Below are 18279 nucleotides of genomic sequence, written 5' to 3' on the forward strand. Positions count from 1 at the left end.
ACGAAGGATCATATGTGTCCACGCTGCCTTTAGGACCCTCTACTGATCCCAGAGAAAGAGACAAACAGCCTTGTGGGTTACGGGGCCTTCGTGTCCTGCGTGTACTACGTGCAATCTCAAAGTAAGATTGGAATGCACCTAAAAGAAACTGGTTACTTACATCACATGCATTTAAGAAAATATAATTTCATAAGCACAAAGAATATAAAAATGATTATGTGATAATGAATATTTGATTATTGATTTTTATAAAGTATATAAGCATTCAAAAGGATATATGATTATAGATGTATTTGAAGAGGCAAGGGATTTTGACCAACCCTTCACACTTCAGGAGTTTCGAAGTCGCGATCTGATTGGTTGAATTCTACAGGATTTCCGCGAGACGTGTGTGTCGTGTTTTTTATCGGTCCGCCTGGAAACAAATGTCGTGACGCCAAAATCCCTTGTGGAAGAAAAAAAAGCCGGTGTCTTTACAACCTTGAAAATGAGCGCTTATCAGGATCAACTAAACACAGGATTTTCAAAAGTATGTGAAATTCGCTGCTCCATTGTTGCAGTAAACTTGCACAACGTTCTTGAATGAATAATTTCTTAGATCCACGCTGGTCTGTTATTGTAGGGACATCGACATTATATTGTCACGCCCCTGAACATGACGCGGAACAAAACGAAGTGTGATTGGTTACGTTACATGTCAGTCAAACATCCTCTTTGGCGGTCCTTGGCCAAGAAAAAACTGCGATAGAGTCCAGACCTTCTGCCGTCAGTCTGAAGGTCTGGCTACGCGAGACTAGGTGGTACAAGTCATAGCTCTCAGAAAATTATGAGATTACAAATCGTAATTACAAGTTCTACATGCATGTGAAGGCCTTTGACAGTTCAGAATCGTTAAGTAATTACGGCATGGCGTGAATTCACTTTTATTCTCTATATCAGTAAGTGTTTCTAAACTCTCTAAAATGGCTAGATTGTATAGTCTTGAGTTTTCTTCTGGGAATGTACAAGTTACAACATTACTCATTTAAACAATTCCGACCCAAGGCATATGCAAAATAAAGGGTCAAGACCTGATCGATTTGTTTCAGTAGTGAGTTAAAATGGTATGGTAAGGAGCGCAACATTTCTGAAACTCACTCAAAGCAAGACCAATCAAAACACACTGGTCCAACCAACCAATCAGAGCACATTGCGCTTTTCGGAAAAAAGGGCTTCATAGAGACCAGACCTAAACAGAGCATTAGACTGGCAAGAGAAGTGATTCAGCAATGTAAAACTTGAAGAATACTGTTTTTTGAAAAAGCTATTTTAGTAGAGCCCAAAAACAAAATCAAGACTTTGAAAAAGGGCATAATGGGTCCCCTTTAATATCCCACTTGTCTTCCCACAATTCATCACGCTTGTCTCTTTCCTTCCTGAATTGTTAAGGGGCCACCTCTCTCTCCCTCCGTCTTTGATGATTTTGTGCATCCCTCATTTGTTCCTGCACTAAACATCTGGACATCTTGGGAATTATACCAACAGCAAAATTCGGAGTGTTTCTAAAAAGTGGGCGGATGGGAGAGAGTGCTGGGACATGCCAGAAGCACTGACCCCTGACTTTTGCACTCTTTGGGTCATCTGCTTCTCCACTGACCCCTTATTTGTTTCATTTCACACTGCTGGGCACTGCGAGAGTGTGTGTGTCCAGAGCTCCATGCGGCCTAATTACCAGGCATCGATTAGCCTGATCGCTGGTGTGTGTGTGTGTGTGTCTGTGCTCAGCATGAGAGTTCAATGAAGCCTGTGGAAGCCAGATCTTCTGTGTGTTAGGACAGAGAGAGTGAAAATCAGTGTTTTCATGTGAATAGTTGAGTGGATCCGTGTCTGGATGGAAATGCACACTCCACTGACATGCCAAATATCATCTCAACATCTCTTCAACTGAAGTGGCAAAGGTCAGCAGTGTTTTTTCCCCACTGGGGCAGATTCACACATGACCTTTACTCGTGTCTGGCTGATTATTAGGAGCTGTGTTTTTCTTCATCCTTTTTTCTTGCATTTATCAGTCACCCCAGTACTGTCATCCTCTTCTTCTGTTAGAGATAGTTGCGTTTCATTCATCAAGTCTTCTCTAAATGTTGATGTACACTGATACCACTCACGGCTCGCTCTTTTACTCCCCAAACAGATCATCATGCTGGTTGCACCATCTTACAGTTTTTTACAATCACTTTGCTACTATTTTCAGAACCTTGATGTCATTTTTCAAAACTCTAGGCACAAAACGTCTCAGGTTACTACTGTAACCATAGTTCCCTGAGAAAGGGAACGAGACGATGCGTCACTTGACGCTTTGGGAACGCCCCCAGCGTGCATGCGTCTGAGCATCAATGTCAACTAGTCCAATGGAAAGAATGAGCGTCACGGGCGGGTGACGTCATGACCAGGAAGGGATAAAGGCTCACCCGGTGAAACGCGGCATTAGCTTCAAAAAGTCGAAGCAAGCCGATCACAGGGAAGCAGGAAGTATGGCAGGGTGACGCATCGTCTCGTTCCCTTTCTCAGGGAACTATGGTTACAGTAGTAACCTGAGACGTTCCCTTTCGAGGGAACTCGCGATGCGTCACTTGACGCTTTGGGAACGAGAATACCCAAAACGCCAGAATTCCAAGTACCTGAGTGTCAGTCTGTTGGAACTAAGCACTAAGCACCTGAGAACCTGGGGCAGCATCCAGGTCCAAACTGTAAAACCTGACGAATGTGAGCGGTGAGGACCAGCCTGCCGCATCACAAACGTCTTGGAGGGAAACCCCAAATAACAAGGCTTTAGAGGCCGCCATACCCCTCGTTGAGTGAGCTCTGACCACCAAGGGACACGGATGGTCAGAGTACTCGTATGCAAGTGAAATAGCCTCGAGAAGCCTCGAGAAGCAGGAAGACCCTTCTTAGGTGATCCAAAGCAAATAAATAACTGGTCGGACTTCCTCATAGAAGATGTCCGATGAACATAAGTATCCAGTGCTCGCACTGGACACAAGAGGTTCAGCCTTTCCTGGTCCGCAGATGTAAAAGGAGGAGGACAGAAAGCCTGCAGCACGATAGGCCTCGGAATCAAGGTCGGCACCTTAGGGACGTATCCCTGTTTTGGATATAAGAATGCCTTGACCATCCCCGGTGCAAACTCAAGGCAAGTGGGGGAAACCGAAAGGGCCTGAAGGTCTCCAACTCTCTTAAGGGATGAAATAGCTAGCAGAAAGATAGTCTTAAGGGTAAGAAATTTCTCTGAAACCGAATCTAAGGGCTCGAATGGAGCCCTAGACAGGCCTTCTAGTACTATTGCCAAATCCCAAGCTGGCACCCTAGTGCGAGTTGCAGGCCTCAGCCTCAATGTGCCACGAAGGAAACGTGTAATCAGGGGGTCTCGACCCAACGATGTACCCCCAACCAGGGCGTGGTAAGCCGCAATGGCCGCCACGTAAACCTTAAGTGTGGAAGGACATAAACCTGACGTAAAGCGCTCCTGCAAGAACTCGAGTACTGTGTTCACAGAACAGTTAACCGGATCCCACTGATGTCGGTGACACCATACAGAAAAAACTTTCCATTTCAGCGCATATAGTTTCCTAGTAGCTGGAGCTCTGGAGCTTAGGATGGTCTCAGCAGCCTCAGCTGAGAGACCACTCTCTATGAGTTGGGCCCCCTCAGAGGCCAAACCCACAGGTTCCAAATCTCTGGTCGAGGGTGAAATATTGTGCCCCCGGCCTGAGACAGAAGGTCTCTCCTGATCGGGATCTCCAAGGGAGGACCGTCTAAGAGATGGATCAGGTCCGCAAACCAGATCCGACTCGGCCAGCGTGGTGCTACAAGCAGTAGGCTTATTCCGTACTGGCGGACTCGTTCCAGAACTCCTGGGAGCAGAGCAACAGGGGGAAATGCGTACAGACGTAGCCTCGGCCACGTCTGCACCATAGCATCCAGCCCCAGGGGGGCTGGGTGAGTAAGGGAGAACCAAAGTGGACAGTGCGTCGTGTGCTGAGACGCAAACAGATCCACCTCTGCTTGGCCGTAAAACTCCCAAATTTTCTCCACCGCCTCGGGGTGGAGTCTCCAGTCCCCTGGCCTCAGCTCCTGCCTCGACAGGATGTCTGCCCCCACATTCTGGTCCCCAGGAATATACACTGCCCTCAGGGAGAGTACCTTCCCCAGAGACCACAGGAGGATCTGGTGCGCCAGTTTGCAGAGCGGACGCGACCGCAGACCCCCCTGACGGTTCAGATAAGAGACCACTGATGTGTTGTCTGTTCGTACAAGCACATGATGGCCCCTCAGGTCTGGGAGAAACTGTCTCAACGCATTGAAGACAGCCATCATCTCCAGGCAATTGATGTGCCACGAAAGATGATGACTTTTCCACAGACCCTGAACCGAGCGGCCTTCCATTACCGCTCCCCAGCCGGTGAGGGAAGCATCTGTCGAGATCGTAACACGATGGCAAAGAGCTCCCAATACCGGACCCTGGGTTAAGAACCAATGTTTCCTCCATATAATTAAGGCACGAAGGCACCGCCGCGTGACCTTGATCATACGAAGTGGGTTTCCCCTCGGGGAGAACCCTCTGGTCCTTAGCCACCACTGTAAAGGTCTCATGTACAGCAGGCCAAAAGGAATCACGTTGGACGCTGCCGCCAAGAGACCCAACAGTCTCTCGAACTGTTTCACAGTGCGTGACTGGCCTAGCTTTAGCTCTTTGGTGGCTGTCAGGATAGCAGCTACACGAACGGGCGATAGAGTGGCCCGCATCGTCACTGAATCCCATACCACACCAAGGAAAGTGGTTCTCTGTACTGGAGAAAGAACACTCTTCTTGGCGTTGAGCCTCAACCCCAACATCTGCATATGGGCGAGAACGACACCTCGGTGCCGAACCGCCAACTGCTCTGATTCCGCCAGAATCAGCCAGTCGTCGATGTAGTTCAGAATACGTATGCCCTGAAGCCTGAGAGGGGCTAGAGCTGCATCCACGCATTTCGTGAACGTGCGGGGTGATAAAGCTAGACCGAAAGGAAGAACCCGATATTGGTATTCTTTGCCCCCGAAAGAAAACCTTAGGAACTTCCTGTGCTGAGGGAGGATGGAGATATGGAAGTAGGCGTCCTTCAGATCTATCGTGACAAACCAGTCCTCGGATCTGATTTGAGTCACGATCTGTTTGAGTGTCAGCATCTTGAACTTGAGTTTCTGTACTGAACGATTCAACAGACGAAGATCTAAAATGGGACGCAACCCCCCATCCTTTTTTGGAACAATGAAATAACGGCTGTAAAAACCCGACTCTCTGTCGGGTGAGTACACCTGTTCTATAGCTTCCTTTGCTAACAGGGCCTTTACCTCTTGCTCCATTACCAGAGCCTGCTCGGGATGCACCACTGTAAGCAGCACCCCGTTGTAACGAGGAGGACGAGAACCAAACTGGATTCTGTATCCTTTCTCTACAATCTGCAGGACCCAATGAGAAATATTCGGCAGAAGCTTCCACGCTGCCAGAAAATTTACTAAGGGAACCAGCCTCTCGAGGCTGGTCTCTGGTGTTATCGAGACAGCCAATTCCGGAGCCTGAAACATAATGGCAGGAACTACCTGAACTGGCCGCTCTAAGGCCCCCCTCAGAGGGCGCGAAACCGATGCTGTGCCGCAGCATAGCATCAGCGACTCGCTGGAGACCGCTGCGCCCTGAAGCACCAAGGGTGGCAGGGTTGGCAGAACGGTCTCGTGAGGACCCCGAAATGGAACGGGCACCGTATAATGAGGTGTACACCGCTCCACTTCGGTCGGGGCTGTCCTCACAGGCCTGATGCATGAACATCAGGACCTTTTTTTTTTTTTTTTTTTGAACCGAAGTCTTCTTCGCCTGAAGAACGGTCCTCAGATCCGGCTTCGACTTAGAAGACTTCGGTTGAGAGGGTTGCGTCCGTCTCCAGTCTCTACGTGGAGGTGCACGAGACGCAACACTCTGTTTCTGATGCACACGATATGATGAGCTCGACGACTGGGGCTGCTCACGCCCAGCAGTCCCAGGGGGCTGGACCCGGCGAGGGATAAACTTTTTAAAAACGTCCGCTTGTTTCTTTGACTCCTCAAATCTCTCGACGACCGCGTGGACTGCGTCGCCGAAGAGACCAGAAGGTTCAAGCGGAGCATCTAATAAAAAAGCTCGATCTTTTTCTTTAATTTCAGACAGATTTAACTATAAATGTCTCTCAGTAGCTACCAAGGCTGCCATAGACCGCCCAATTGCTCTGGCGGTCTCCTTAGTAGCCCTGAGAGAAAGATCGGTAGCCCGACGAAGTTCACGAATATCGTCATGACTGACTCCCTCACTACTATCCAGATCCCCCAGCAGGTCAGCTTGATAAGCCTGGAGCACTGCCATAGTATGCAGACATGCTCCAGCTTGACCTGCTGCCGTATAAGCTTTGCCCACTAACACCGAAGTGGCTTTAAGCGGTCTAGTGGGCAAAGCCGAGGCTTTCAGAGACGATGCGGGACCAGGGGAAAGATAACTGGCTAAATTCTCTTCCGCCTGGGGCATCGCCTCATAACCATACTCTTTCAGCCCTCTTATTCTCGAATAAGTGTTAACATGAGGGCTGAAAAGACGTGATGAATATGGTTTATTCCACGATTTAGAAATTTCATTGTGCAAATCGGGAAAAAATGGAAGCCCTCGTGGTGGAGATAATGTGGTGGAAGATAAAAAGCGCTCATCTAATTTGCTTTTAGGACGAGCGCCCTTCTTCTCAGATGGCCATTCAATATTTAATTTCTCTACAGCCCGCGACATAACATCCACCAGCTCATCATATGCTGGGGAAATAAATTGTGAATCTCTTTCCCCCATGTGTGTGCTTACACTCTCCACACTCATCGCATCAACCTCCTCGGAGGAAGAGCAATAAAGTAATGGAGGGCTCTCTCCCCGGGCAGAAGAAACCGCAGAGCGTGCTTCCGACACCGGGGAGAGAGCACTGGATCTCTCGGGTAAGGAAGGAGAAAGAGCCCTCGGACCCGTCTCCAACCCCTCCGAAAGATCCTTTTGCGATCCCCAGGAATGCATTCTCCGCGCTGCCTCAGCAGACGCGGGTCCTGATCCCTGTGGATCGCGAGCCTGCCCACTCTCTTTATCAAAGAGTGACAGGCGAGAGCGGAGCATGCGAAGCGTTAACATCTCACAATGCTGGCACTCAGCCCCCTCGAAGGCTGAGACCGCATGCTCCACTCCCAAACAAACGACACAAAGCTCGTGTGTATCCCCACCCATTAAATAACGCGGGCAGGGAGAAGCACACTGTTTGTACACTTGTTTAGTTTCCATCCTTTTCCGCAACAGACAACAGTAAATAGACAGAGACAAAATGACACAGATCGCTTGCTGAGACGCAGAAGCTAATGCCGCGTTTCACCGGGTGAGCCTTTATCCCTTCCTGGTCATGACGTCACCCGCCCGTGACGCTCATTCTTTTCATTGGACTAGTTGACATTGATGCTCAGACGCATGCACGCTGGGGGCGTTCCCAAAGCGTCAAGTGACGCATCGCGAGTTCCCTCGAAAGGGAGCTCAAAACGATAATCACTTGTAACACAGGCTGTCTAATGTTCAAAACATTGCATTGTGCATTCACATCTTTAAAGAAATCTTGCACTTGCACAATCATTGGTTCAAAAAACAAATTAACTGTGAAATACCATTGAAACATAACTATAGATCACCCACACACAAGCAACCGATAGTTTCACTGTGTCATTGTTCGTACAATCATTAAATATTGTAGAGCAAAATAGGTGATACAGGTTTCATTATGGTACTACATGTACAGTAAATACATCTCTGTAAAAGTACTGCAGTAGTAGAGAGAATATTACAGACACAGTGGAATCATTGCGAACAAAGTTTGTAATATATTGATGCAAAACACTACAGTACAATCACAACATGGTTTTTTGAATCAAAGCAAAAATAATTAGCTATGAAATAGAAAAGAAAAGACAGTACTGTAAAACATCAAATGCAGTGTTCCTCAACTTGCTGTAAGAAACTAAACAGGAGTGATTACTGTACTTCTACACTGTCATCAACTCTGTGTTGTGGATTTGGCCACAGGTTCTCATCTACATCACAATGGATGTTGGAAAATGACATCTTGGAAAAAACCTTTGGCATGGCGAGTCCAGGCCTGACACTGCTCTGCTGTGATTGGCAGAATTGGACACGCAGTTACAAGGGCCTGCATCTATACAGTACTGTACTGTCAATAATACTGTACATAGTCTGAAAAGGTGGTACAGTATTTGGCACCATAGACACAGTGTCTGATGAAGCATTACAGTATGATAAAATATTAGGCTACATCCATGGATATTGTGGTCAAATTGGTTCATGCCATGCTAATTGGTGACAATGAATCTCATTATCTTGAAACTTTCATGATTTACTGTAAACATGGACGATTGTGTGTCTGTTTCCATACAACTATGCATTAAGAGTAATGCAACAGTTACTTATCATTTTGAGCAGTTGTATCAATTGATAGTTAGATCATTGTAAGGAAATGAATAGACACTCATTTGAAATGTAATGTGTGAATTGCCTTTTGAAATAGTAGTACTTTGATGTTAAGTTGTGTCATATTGAACAGGTGATCTTTGTTGAATGAACAAATGATCTAAGTTTTATGTGTATTGTATCCAAGCAATTGAGAAAAGGGTTAGAGTTTTGAAAAATGTGCTTTTTGATCATTGGTTGTGAGTTTTGTGTCTAGAGTTGTGAAAAATGACATCAAGGTTCTGAAAATAGTAACAAAGTGATTGTAAAAAACTGTAAAAGCATTTTCCTCTGGGACTAGTCTTGCGTTAATTGACAGTTTATGTGTGTGCTCTTAAAACTAGATGTTTTTCAATTGTTCCCTGTAAGTTTAAGTTCGGCAAAGAACTCTAAAAAGCAACGTTAATTCTTTGGAGAAAAAAAAAATAATTGGTCCCACTTTATATTCTCTTAAGCTCATGTACCAACATTTAAATTAATCATGTAATACAATGGTTAACACTGAACATTGAAGTTTGTGTACATACAACAACATACATTTTGACATTGTCTTTCTATTTGAAAAAAACATATATATATATATATATATATATATATATATATATATATATATATATATATATATATATATATATATGTATGGGCTGGGCAAGTTAACGCGTTATCGCGTTAACGCATTTATTAATTAATGCCGACAATTTTTTTATCGAACGTTAACGCAGTTTTTTTTTTTTTTTTTAAAGTCCGTTGCGCACTGGCTCTGAATAGGACATAGGCCTACAGTCAAACCATGGATCACAGGAGGGGTGGGATGTTGGTCAGCCAGCAAATAACCCACCCAAACCAGCAGTGGAGAGAGGCTTTGGCAGGTTCTCTCAGGTGAACAGAAAGGGAGACAGCGCTCCACGAGTGAATGAAAGGCGCTCTATGGATAGTAACCATGGCAACGGCTTCTGTGCGCTACGCAGCTGTAGTCTTTTTAACTTAAATTAAAATTATACATAACTTTACCTGATGTGCCTGCGTGTAGTTTAGCGGGGATGCTCTGTGTTATATCTTTGAAGAACAAGAGAAGACGTTCGTAATCTTGTAAATCTTTACTGAACTCAAGGCAGCATATAACATAGACCACATCTAGCTTGATCAACTCCCGCAAACACACTGCCCGAAAACACATATCTCCACCCCAGAACAGCCACGCCCTCCCCAGGCTTTTAGCCTCTTAAAGGAACCTCACTCTTACAATAGGCAGTCAATACATTACACCCCTTTTCCCCAGTCCACAAAGTCTGAAAACCTTCTTGGAGGGTGATGCTCTCTTACAGGGTACCTCCGGGAATGAGGGGACTCAGACATGCCCTCAGCTCCAGCTCCAGTGAGGTCAACATCAGGGTCTTCCACATCTAATGCAGGCAACTGTAACTCAAGCATCTCAGCCCCTGGGGACTCAGGCGGATGGACAGTGTAGCCACCTGGCTCAGGCCTTGATTGGTCGGACAAGGGTGCCGTCCTGTCCAGCAGCTGGTCAACATGTCGCCTGTGCATTTGCCCATCACTAGCTCTGACCTTGTATGACAGGGGACCTGTGACATCTACAATGATTCCAGGCATCCACTTAGAACCTCTGGTGTAGCTTCTCATGTACACCAAGTCCTTAGGTCTAAACTCTCAGATTGTGCCAGGGCATTTTTCAGCATTAAGCTCCTGTCTGCGAAGCATATCACCATCATGGTCAGGGTGCAGACGATCCAGGGCCGTGGTGAGTCGCCGATTCATGAGCAACTCAGCAGGACTTTTTCCAGTAGATGAATTGGGTGTGACGTGCTGTGACAACAAGAAACGGGCGAGCCTGGTCTGCCACTCGCCCTTGGTGATGCGAGACAGGGCCTCCTTGGTTGTCTGCACCATGCGTTCAGCTTGACCATTTGAGCTTGGGTGATATGGTGCTGTAGTGACATGTCGAATGCCGTTTCGCTCTGCAAACTCTTGGAATTCCGCAGAAGTGAACGAAGCACCATTGTCTGAGACTATGACGTCAGGCAAACCATGTGTTGCAAAAAGTAGTCTCAGTGTGTTGATGACAGCTGATGATGACATGGAACTCATCAGAGACACCTCCAGCCACTTGCTATGTGCATCAACCACTATGAGAAATACTTTGCCCTGAAAAGGGCCTGCAAAGTCAATATGCAGCCGGGACCATCTTTTTGTCGTCCACTCGGTGCACTTTTTCCTTAGGTGGTGCATGACGTGACATCTGACAGGTTTCACATGCCTTGACAGTCATGTCAAGGCATGTGAAGTCATGTCATACACATCTGACAATGTCTCGGTCCATGCCCGGCCACCACACATAACTCCTTGCGAGTCCCTTCATGCGTACCATACCTGGGTGCGCGTCATGCAACATAGCCAGTACTTCTCTCCTTGCCACGCAAGAAACAACCACCCGGCTTCCCCATAGCAAACAGTTCTTGTGCGCAGAGAGTTCATGGCGGCATGAAAGGAATGGTTTGAACCGGCTATCCATTACATCAGCCGGCCACCCATGCAGCACCCAGCGCATTACTCGTGCTATGACAGCGTCTTTGCGTGTAAGGTTAGCGATTCGCTCAGCATGCATAGGTGCATCTGGCACCATTTCAAGTAGCAACACTTCCAATGGTGGTGGTGTAACAGCATCAGATGCCGGCAAGGGTAAGCGACTCAGGGCGTCAGCATTGCCCATTTGTTTGCCCGGTCTGTAGCATAGCTCATAGTCGTAAGCTCCAATGATCAAACTCCAACGTAGCATCCGTGGCGAAAGGATGGTAGGCATTGGCTTGGAATGGTGCAGGAGTCCCAGCAGGGGTTTGTGATCTGTAAAAATCACGAAATGGCGGCCTGCGAGATACTGGTGAAACTTTCTGACTGCAAAAACAACCGCCAATGCCTCCTTATCAATTTGGGCATAATTCCGCTCCGTGGTGGACATTGTTCTGGAAGCAAAACAAATGGGCCTCTCCTGGCCATCACATTCCATGTGGAACAATAAAGCCCCAAGCCCATAGGGTGAGGCGTCGCAAACCACTGCCAGGGGTTTCTTTTCATCATAGTGGACCAGCACTTTATCCGTTTGCAGCAACTCTTTCGCCTGAGCATATGCCATCTTGTGCTTCGCAACCCACTGCCAAGTAGCAGACTGGTCTAGAAGGCGATGCAGGGGTTCCAGGACGGTGGCCTTATTTGGAAGAAAACAGCTGTAAAAGTTAAGCAGCCCCAAAGAACGCCTGAAGTTCTGTTTTGTTCTGTGGAGGCGGAGCTTTTTGGATAGCATCCACTTTTTCACGGGTTGGTTTGATGCCATCTTTATCCACTCTAAACCCCAAAAACTCCACTTGATTAGCAGCAAAAATGCTTTTCTCTTTTTTTAGTCGCAGCCCAGCTTCAGCGAAGCACTTCAGTACGGCCCGTAGCCGTGAATTGTGTTCTTCCATGGTTTTGCCCGAAATCAGTATGTCATCCAGGTATGGTTGGACTCCTGGAATTCCTGCGAGCAAAGTGTCCATTAATCTTTGAAATATTGAAACAGCCGTTGACACCCCAAATTGCAACCGTCGAGCCCGGAAAAGCCCACGGTGAGTATTAATAGTCAGTAAGTCGGCTGCGTCATCAACCACTGGAAGTTGCTGATAAGCCTGTTTCAGGTCAAGTTTAGTGAAAACTACTCCTCCAGCTAGTTTCGAGAACAGCTCAGATACTGTGGGTATAGGGTACACATCTGGCTTAACAGCTGTATTCACAGTACAGCGGTAATCACCGCAAATCCTCAGGCCCTCATCTTTTTTTGCTACAGCCACTATAGGTGTGGCCCACTTTGCATGGTGAACAGGTTCAAAAATTCCTTGAGCCACCAATTTGTCCAACTCCTCATCAAGCTGGGGCCGTAAAGCAAAAGGAACTGGGCGGGCTTTGAAGAAACGTGGAGTTACTGTGGAATCAATGTCAATAGAGATCGGGGGGGGGTCCGGCAAACCCCGATGTCCTGAAAAACCTCTGAGTATTCAGCCAGTATTTTCTCCATGGACTGCAGCTGTACCCTGTGTACCCCTTCCACTGATATTCCCAGGGCATCAAACCAGTCCCGTCCCAACAGACTAGTTCCCTGGCCCTGGATGACGAACAAAGGCAGTGTGTTTCGTGATCCTTTGTATGTCACTTCCACAAATATTTTTCCTTTCACTTCCAAGGTTGCCTGTGACCACTGCTTAAGTATTCCATTGTTGGCATGTATTTCAGGGGGTTGGGAGGGCCACAATGAGTGGTAGGTGTGCTCACTAATCAAGGAACAGGCCGCTCCTGAATCCACTTCCATTGTGTGTGCTTGTTTGTTTAGTATAACAGTGGCCAGATATGGCCTCTGCCCCCCTCTTTCTGATTTATTAGTGGTGCTGTAAATGGAATAATCATTTTGCTCTTTGTGAGTTATAATGTTTGTGTACCGTTCTGCTGTGGTGCTGGCTGCATCCTTGTCAGGACCATGTTTAGTCTTTGTTAAACACACACGAGCAATGTGTCCTCTTTTTTTACAGTAATGGCATACAGCAGTGGAAAACCTACAGGCTTGTGGGGTATGCTGACCACCACATCTGAAGCATGGCTTGTCACGTTTAGGATTTTCATTTGAAGTTGCATTCTTATGAACTGATGCCTGCGCATGGGCTGCATAATGAACATCGTCCTCCAGCCGTGATTCGTTTTGATGCTGACGAAGCAGGCGAGCATTTAACAATGCTGTTTCAGCAGCCAGTGCCTTTTCTTCTGCCTCTTTAAATGTAAGTGTAGGTTCGGCCAGCAGGCGTCGCTGTAACGCTTCATCCATAACCCCGCACACGATTCTATCACGCAGCATTGCTTCTAACTGATCTCCAAAAGCACAGTGCACAGACAAACGTCGAAGCTCAGCAATGTAGTTTGAAATACTTTGATTAGATTTCTGCTTACAATGTTGAAAATGAAAACGTTGAACAATCTCTGATGGCGCTGGGCTGTAATGACGTTTTAAGGCAGCGACAATGTTTGCATAGGACACAGTAGAGGGCTGCGTTGGGGCAAGCACTGAACGTAACGTGGAATACGTTTTTGCACCACACACACTGAGCAGAACGGAACGTTTTTTTGCATCATCCTCAATATCATTTGCATGAAAAAAACATTCCAGTCGTTCTGTGTATTCTTCAAAAGAGTTACTCGAACTTTCGTCAAACTCTTCGATACGGCCGAGTGTAGTCATGTTCGCTTCCAGATGCAGATTATTTTCACTCACTTTCACAGTCGCATCATATGGATTTATCTGCACACAGTCGGTTCGAGTCCGCTCGTCGCCAGTGTTATATCTTTGAAGAACAAGAGAAGATGTTCGTAATCTTGTAAATCTTTACTGAACTCAACATTTAAATACATTTAAAGTACATTTAAATCAAAAGTGAGTAATACACTACTTTAGAATTCATTATTAAAGTTTGCGCGTAACAATGCGATTAATCGCGATTAATCGCAAGAAAATCATGCGATTAATCGCGATTAAATTTTTTTATCGTTGCCCAGCACTAATATATATATATATATATATATATATATATATATATATATATATATATATATACACACTGAACAAAATTATAAACGCAACACTTTTGTTTTTGCCCCCATTTTTCATGAGCTGAACTCAAAGATCTAAGACTTTTTCCATGTACACAAAAGGCCTATTTCTCTCAAATATTGTTCACAAATCTGTCTAAATCTGTGTTAGTGAGCACTTCTCCTTTGCCGAGATAATCAATCCACCTCACAGGTGTGGCATATCAAGATGCTGATTGGACATGATGATTATTGCACAGGTGTGCCTTAGGCTGGTCACAATAAAAGGCCACTCTAAAATGTGCAGTTTTATCACAAAGCACAATGCCACAGATGTCGCAAGATTTGAGGGAGCGTGCAATTGGCATGCTGACTGCAGGAATGTCTTAGCCTGGATGCCAGCCCGAACCCGCCCACAACATTTTTTGGTCGGGAAGTTCGGTCTGGACTCGATCCATTGAGGAGTAATTATGATCGGTTCAGAATTAGTCGGGCCAATCAATTTGCCAGGGCGGGCTTTATACGATGATGGACAGATGATCTGCAATTACGTAATCATCACGTTATCAAAGAGCGATTGGGTTGAACTGGTTTCCCTCAAAGATGACTGCAGCTGGAGAATTGAGATGTATAGATTCCGCCATCGCGTCTGTTGTAAAAGAAATCGACAGCGCATTAATTTTAAAAGACGAACAGAGAACTGCAATCAAGGCATTTGTCGATCGGAAAGATGTGTTTGCCGTCCTTCCTACGGGATTCGGCAAAAGTTTATTTTATCAGCTGGCTCCGATGGTCGCTAAGAAGATGGGACACAATGAAAACCCTGTGGTCGTTGTGGTTTCTCCTTTGGTCGCACTCATGGAGGACCAAGTAAAAGAAGCAACACTCATTATTTTACTACTACTTCCAGCGTGCGTGCAGTTGAGGTCTGTTGACAATTTGCGTAGCTCATAAAAAAAAAACACTTAGGCTACTGCGTTGCTCTGATTGGTTGTAGGTCTATCCAATTGAGTGCAGAGTTTTTTTTTCCTGGTTCGGTTAAGACATAATCAAAGCCCTATGGAGCAGAATCAGACTCACATTCTGACTAGAATATGAGTATGACGAAGTCAGGCTAGGAATGTCTATCAGAGCTGTTGCCCGTGAATTGAATGTTCATTTCTCTACCATAAGCCGTCTCCAAAGGCATTTCAGAGAATTCGGCAGTACATCCAACTGGCCTCACAACCGCAGACCACGTGTAACCACACCAGCCCAGGACCTCCACATCCAGCATCTTCACCTTCAAGATCGTCTGAGACCAGCCACAGCTGCTGCAACAATCGGTTTGCATAACCAAAGAATTTCTGCACAAACTGTCAGAAACGTCTCAGGGAAGCTCATCTGCATGCTTGTCATCATCATCGGGGTCTCTGACTGCAGTTCGTCGTCGTAACCGACTTGAGTGGGCAAATGCTCACATTCGATGGCACTCTTCACGGATGAATCCCGGTTTTCACTGTACAGGACAGATGTGGCAGACAGCGTGTATGGCATTGTGTGGGTGAGCGGTTTGCTGATGTCAACGTTGTGAATCGAGTGGCCCATGTTATGGTGGGGTTATGGTATGGGCAGGCGTATGTTATGGACAACGAACACTGGGGCATTTTATTGATGGCATTTTGAATGCACAGAGATACCGTGACGAGATCCTGAGGCCCATTGTTGTGCCATTCATCCACGACCATCACCTCATGTTGCAGCATGATAATGCACGGCCCCATGTTGCAAGGATCTGTACACAATTCCTAGAAGCTGAAAACATCCCATTTCTTGCATGGCCAGCATACTCACCGGACATATCACCCATTGAGCATGGTTGGGATGCTATGGATCGGCGTATACGACAGCGTGTTCCAGGTCCTGCCAATATCCAGCAACTTTGACAGCCATCGAAGAGGAGTGGACCAACATACCACTGGCCACAATCAACAACCTGATCAACTCTATGCGAAGGAGATGTGTTGCACTGTGTGAGGCAAATGGTAGTCACACCAGATACTGACTGGTTTTTGGACCCCCCAGGACCCCCCAATACAGTAAAACTGCACATTTTAGAGTGGCCGTTTATTGTGGCCAGCCTAAGGCACACCTGTGCAATTATCATCCTGTCTAATCAGCATCTTGATATGCCACACCTGTGAGGTGGATGGATTATCTCGGCAAAGGAGAAGTGCTCACTAACACAGATTTAGACAGATTTGTGAACAATATTTGAGAGAAATAGGCCTTTTGTGTACATGGAAAAAGTCTTAGATCTTTGAGTTCAGCTCATGAAAAAAGTGTTGCATTTATAATTTTGTTCAGTGTATATATATATATATATATATATATATATACGCAGTTGTAATGATGAAGTACACAAAAGATAAGGTCATCCAATACATGCAAAAAAATTATATATATAAAATCATTATTTTGCATGTATTTGATGACATTTTATGTGTACTTCATCATTACAACTGTGTAGTACTGCGTGTATATATATATATATATATATATACACTGAACAAAATTATAAACACAACACTTGTTTTATATATTTATAAAATATTAAAATACATGATATATAAATTTCAATAGAATTGACATGATTAAAGTATATTCTAGTTTACCATAAATGATTGTCAGTACATTCAACAGTACACTTTAACCATAAGACAATAGACATAATTATGAAATTACATATACAGGTGTACTTAAGTCCTACTTAATAGGAGTAAAAAAGCACTCATAAGTTCAATTAATTGCTTTTAATATGCATTTAAACCATAATACATCTAAATAAAAAACATGCAAATAAGTGTCCAAAAACATTACATTTAGGTCACACTTGAGTAATAAGCACTCTTTTTAAAAGTATGCTAAAGTGTGTGTGTGTGTGTTTGTGTGTATATATGTATATTCTCTCTCTCTCTCTCTCTCTCTCTCTCTCTCTCTCTCTCTCTCTCTCTCTCTCTCTCTCTCTCTCTCTCTCTCTCTCTCTCTCTCTCTCTCTCTCTCTCTCTCTCTCTCTCTCTCTCTCTCTCTCTCTCTCTTAGTCTACTTTTTTAAAAACACCTGATTTGATTTTGTGTTGAGATATGACATTGGCATGTTCTTGACTGGCTTTTTGACTCTGTGGTCCCTGAGTCTCTTGAAAACAGTTTACAGATTTGAAAAACAGTGCCTTGTCTTTTAAAAAGGTACTAAAAAAGACCATTTGAAGTGGCACTTTACTTTATTTGAGCATTTGAGCTTCTGAAAGTCTTGAGACAGTAATAATTTCAGGCGTCATGATATGTAATTCTTTTTAAGGGCACTTCAAACAAAGCACCTGCAGCCAGCACTGTAAAATTCACAAACACACACAACTATCACTGAAGCGGCTGCATAGGGCTGTGTAGGTAGAAATTGCTTTTAAAGATCGTCTTTACTGTTTTTCATCACTCTGACTGTCTATTTCAGTCTATATAATTTGTCTTCTCCTCTTGCAATCTTGAGACACCAGTTGAAAAGAATTGTGTGTTTATAACAGGTCACATCAAAGCTGATATTATATATTATATATAGTAAATAAATAAAATAAAAAAATAAAATATATTTTTTTACAAGTAAAACATTTTTAAGTATCCGTAATAATGGTGTGTAAAGTATCATACGTATCTGATTGACACAGATTCACTGATGATATCCAGAAATAACATGATAAATGTTTTAAAGAGACTTTGAAAGAATCTGTCTGGAGTGTCAAAATATGATGTTTGATTGTCACTGAGGCGGATATTTGCTCTGATATGACTGTGATTATGTCTTCTGTATAATTAGATACCTTTCAATGTCGTACAAAATAGACAGTAATTACAATGCGAGACTTTGATATGTTAGGCATTAAAAAGCATAAAGAGATATGTCTGGCTTTAAGCTTCCTTTGATTCTCAAATTCATAAAGAAAAATCAAGGCCAGTTAGAAAGTAAAATCTGCTACTGAATATTATATATGTCTGAGAGCTAGACAAAGACAGCCAGCATGATAATTATAAAGGTTCATAACAACAATG

General features: G+C 44.8%; 1 pseudogene; it reads right to left on the minus strand.

The window, feature by feature from the left end:
- Positions 1-10249: 10249 nt before the first annotated feature.
- Positions 10250-13314, minus strand: LOC130070195 (uncharacterized protein K02A2.6-like; annotated as a pseudogene).
- Positions 13315-18279: the final 4965 nt, after the last annotated feature.

The sequence above is a fragment of the Rhinichthys klamathensis genome, unplaced genomic scaffold, assembly GCF_029890125.1.
Source record: "Rhinichthys klamathensis goyatoka isolate OS25496 unplaced genomic scaffold, OSU_Roscu_1.1 h1tg000396l_1, whole genome shotgun sequence".
Taxonomy (NCBI): Eukaryota; Metazoa; Chordata; class Actinopteri; order Cypriniformes; family Leuciscidae; genus Rhinichthys; species Rhinichthys klamathensis.